This window comes from Littorina saxatilis, linkage group LG6 (genome assembly GCF_037325665.1).
Source record: "Littorina saxatilis isolate snail1 linkage group LG6, US_GU_Lsax_2.0, whole genome shotgun sequence".
Classification (NCBI taxonomy): domain Eukaryota; kingdom Metazoa; phylum Mollusca; class Gastropoda; order Littorinimorpha; family Littorinidae; genus Littorina; species Littorina saxatilis.
Genome location: NC_090250.1, coordinates 37898223 through 37903074, shown reverse-complemented (window position 1 = coordinate 37903074; position 4852 = coordinate 37898223).

Here is a 4852-nt window from a genome sequence, read left to right as displayed (position 1 = left end):
TGAAAGTGTGGCGTGACGTGTTAGTTCTAAAAATTCATCGAGGGTAATTAGCGAGCGCAATGTTTTTTTTCTATTATGACGTTTGTCTCGGTGACTTTGGCATCATAAGCAGTGGAAAAACAGGTCCCTGACAGACTTGCTTGACATGACCTCATTTACATGATATACACAAGTGTGATTTGAACGATTATTATCTCATGAGTGTCTCTCTCACGTATGTCGGATAAATTTCAATTCATGACTTAACTTTTAATTTGTCTTCTCATGCTTCTTCCCACAGTCAACAAAACAGGAAAGCAAGGTTTTAAACATTCTTACATTTGAATCGCAAGTTAAGGTAATAACTTTCAATTCAATAACTTTCAATTCACATTAATATGCCCTTGCTCTTTTCACCCTTCGAGGAAACAAGGCCACTGCACACAGCGTGTGGTGTGCACTTAAGTCTAATTTGTCATCGCACAGAACTGCAGCGCTGCTGGCACGGCTCACACGTTTTCATAACTCTAATTTCCCCGCAATGACGAATCAAGATGTGCAGGACGATCCCCAAAAAGCCTTGCCTGCAAGGTAATCATCTCACACCGACAGTCGTCTTCGCCGCAAGCCCAGGTTTCCTGGGAAATCACCCTGATTATGACTCCGTGACAGATGGTGGAAAAAGTGGATTTGTCCGCGGACCGGAATGAATGCTGGAATCAAAGCTTGAGCCACCCAGGCGTTTGCAATGGCCCGCTCAAAAATAAAATGGAGAGAGAAGGAGGAGGAGAATCAGAAAGAATTAGATGGGGGGGGGGGGGGGGAGAGAGAGAGAGAGAGAGAGAGAGAGAGGGAGAGAGAGAGAGAGAAAGAGAGAGACAGAAGAAAGAGAGAGAAATGATGAGATGAGAGAGAAAGAGAGTGAGAGAGAGAGATAGAGAGAGAGAGAGATAGAGAGAGAGATGGGAGAGAGAGAAAGAGAGATAGACAGAGAGATAGACACAGAGAGAGCGACAAAGACAGACCGACAGAGACATATATAATAGAGTGACAGAAATAGAGAGAGACAGGGACAAAGACAGAGAGAGAGAGAAAGAGAGAGAGAGAGAGAGAGAGAGAGAGAGAGAGAGAGAGAGAGAGAGAGAGAGAGAGAGAGAGAGAGAAAGAGAGAGAGATGGGAGAGAGAAAAAGAGATAGACACAGAGATAGACACAGAGAGAGCGACAGAGACAGAGAGACAGAGACATAGATAATAGAGTGACAAAAATGGAGAGAGACAGGGACAAAGAAAGAGACAGAGAGAGTGACAAAGACAGAGACAGAGAGAGTGACAGAGAGAGAGAGAGAGAGAGAGAGAGAGAGAGAGAGAGAGAGAGAGAGAGAGAGAGAGAGAGAGAGAGAGGGAGGGAGGGAGGGAGGGATGGAGGGCGAGAGAGAGAGAGAGAAAGAGAGAGAGAGAGACAGAGAGAGAAAGAGTGAGAAAGAGTGAGAGAGAGACAGAAAGAGAGAGAGAGAGACAGAGAGAGAAAGAGAGAGAGACAGTTAGAGAGAGAGAGAGAGACAGAGAGACAGAGAGACAGAGAGAGACAGAGAAAAGAGAGAGAGAGAGAGAGAGAGAGAGAGAGAGAGAGAGAGAGAGAGAGAGAGAGAGAGAGAGAGAGAGAGAGAGAGAGAGAGAGAGAGAGAGAGAGAGAGAGAGAGAGAGAGAGAGAGAGAGAGAGAGAGAGATTACACTGTCGCTTCACGCCCCGGGAACGTTGTTCTTAAGTTCTGAGGTTGCCATCAGGAAATTAGCAAGCAGAGGGCAAGAAGTAATGGAAACATTGGCGCTAAAAGTTTCAGAAGCGTAAAGATTTAGACACATCTTTTGCCTCTGAACCTTCCCTGTTAACCTTAGAGGATGCCATTGAGCAAATTAGCAGGGACAGTCGAACGATCCGCAAAAACATTGCAGGGTGACATCCACTGGGTCTGGGTTTTTTTTACACATTCCACATCGTTTGCAAGGATCTTAATGATCTCTTGATTAAAAACAAGTCGCGTAAGGCGAAAATACAATATTTAGTCAAGTAGCTGTCGAACTCACAGAATGAAACTGAATTGAACGCAATGCCATTTTTCAGCAAAACCGTATACTCGTGGCATCGTCAGTCCACCGCTCATGGCAAAGGCAGTGAAATTGACAAGAAGAGCGGGGTAGTAGTTGCGCTAAGATTGAAGGATAGCACGCTTTTCTGTACCTCTCTTTGTTTTAACTTTCTGAGCGTGTTTATAATCCAAACATATCATATCTATATGTTTTTGGAATCAGGAACCGACAAGGAATAAGATGAAAGTGTTTCTAAATTGATTTCGACAATTTAATTTTGATAATAATTTTTATATATTTAATTTTCAGAGCTTGTTTTTAATCCAAATATAACATATTTATATGTTTTTGGAATCAGAAAATGATGGAAAATAAGATAAACGTAAATTTGGATCGTTTTATAAATTTTTATTTTTTTTTACAATTTTCAGATTTTTAATGACCAAAGTCATTAATTAATTTTTAAGCCACCAAGCTGAAATGCAATACCGAAGTCCGGGCTTCGTCGAAGATTACTTGACCAAAATTTCAACCAATTTGGTTAAAAAATGAGGGCGTGACAGTGCCGCCTCAACTTTCACGAAAAGCCGGATATGACGTCATCAAAGACATTTATCAAAAAAATGAAAAAAGCATTCGGGGATTTCATACCCAGGAACTCTCATGTCAAATTTAATAAAGATCGGTCCAGTAGTTTAGTCTGAATCGCTCTACACACACACACAGACAGACAGACACACGCACATACACCACGACCCTCGTTTCGATTCCCCCTCAATGTTAAAATATTTAGTCAAAACTTGACTAAATATAAAAAGACAGAAGGAAATAATGAGATAAAGAGAGAACGAGAGAGAGAAAGAAAGAGAGGGAGAGAGAGAAATAAAGAGAGAGAGAGAAAGAGAGAGAGAGAGAGAAAGAGAGAGAGAGAGAGAGAGAGAGAGAGAGAGAGAGAGAGAGAGAGAGAGAGAGAGAGACAGAGAGAGAGAGAGAGAGAGAGAGAGAGAGAGAGAGAGAGAACAAGAAAAACAAGAATTTCATTCGCAATATAGCACTAAAGCCATTAACAACTGTCTTAACACATGGTGAGGATTAAACACGATGGTCACAATGGAAGTTGATCATTGTGTAAAGTTTTTCTTACTTATACGGATCCAGGTAACATTTACATATATATCGAGAGAACATTTACCAGAAGCTGCCATCAGCCTCGCCCAGAGTCGCTCGCCCAGTAAATATATTAAGATATTTTTACTGTTATTAGGACAATCTGTTCTCAGACAATATTGCCTATAAACCACAGAAAAGAACAACAAGAAAAGGAAAAAGTTGAATAAATCAGCTAATTAAGAAAGCTTAAAGGCATACTAACGCACTCCCGTGTTTACAAAGTGTAGTTTGCCCACAATCGATGTCAAACGCACCATAAGACCATATAATGACGATACGTCACCATGCGCGGAAAGCCGCGGTGTTCTCTCCCTTGCGTCAACGTTACATGTGTTGCCAAATCTATAAATAGGACGATCCAGATCAAAATGAAAATTCAAATATCTCAACATTTAAGGGGTCCTAGACCACAATATTTTGCAGGGAACTTAATCTAGTCTGTCTCCAGCTGTTGGTAAAGCAATTAGCGTGTATAGTCATCGAGTACATATGGCTTTAAAAAGGATTTAATAACTTACAAAAAAAGGCTTCGGATTTGGAAAGAGTGATGTTTAGCAATCTATCCCAGGAGTGACATAACAATTGGAGGTTCGCAAGACCTATACTATTTCTGCTGTATTTCCTCCCCCAGTTACTCTGGAAGTTTTCTTTTAATCTCATAGGCCGACAAAAAAACAAACCAAAAACACATGGCTTCCAAGAACATGCTTAAGTCGATGACAACATCGCAAAAGGACAGTGTAGTGAAACCTCTGTTTTAATACCCTCAATTTGAAACCCCCACTTTGTTTTAAGAACTTGTTTCCTCATGTTGGCTTTGTATTAAGTCTGTATATATTATTTACTTCTGCTTTAAGACTCCCTCCTTTATCAGACCTGATTTGCTCAGAGATCAGGAGGTCTTGTTATTGTTCGTGTTCTTGTTTCCTTATAGACGAACTAGACTCTTTCACCGAAAGTGTGGTTTGGGGCAATGGTGCGGTGCACGCCCAGTTTGATTGGTGGTGAGGTCAATTCCTCATCCTTTCGCACAAAGCGGATTACTTCCACATCTTCAGGCCATCGTCAACACGTAACTCTTAACATTGCCCACATAAAGATTGCAAGTCAATCGGGGATCACTTCTGATCAAGCAAGCCAAAAATGTGAGGAGAGTCAATGTGCTTCAGGGCCTATGATTACCGTAGTCTTTCGCACGCCCACCATGAATGATCTGATTAGAAGGCTCGATCCCCAAGTTACACAAATCCTAAAAGAAAATAGGGGATTGTTTCCGATGTCTTAGTTTTGACTGAGGACATTGTTACCCAATATTGACGGACTGTGTGATGATATCTTCTGCTATGGTCTGTTGAGACAGTGATATCAAAATCGAGACCGGAGGTCGAGATTTTGATATCACTGTCGAAACAGACCAATAGCAGAAGATATCGTCACACAGTCAGTCAATGTTAGATATATTGCTAATTCTCTGGACATTTTGTATTTACTGTAAAGAAATTACAAAAGTATTTGTCTCAGTTTTGGCTGTTCCATATCCCTCCCTCTGATTATTATTTCTTTTTGTTCACTCTTTTCTTGTACTTTTCAGTATTTCAAAATGTCTTTTCTTTC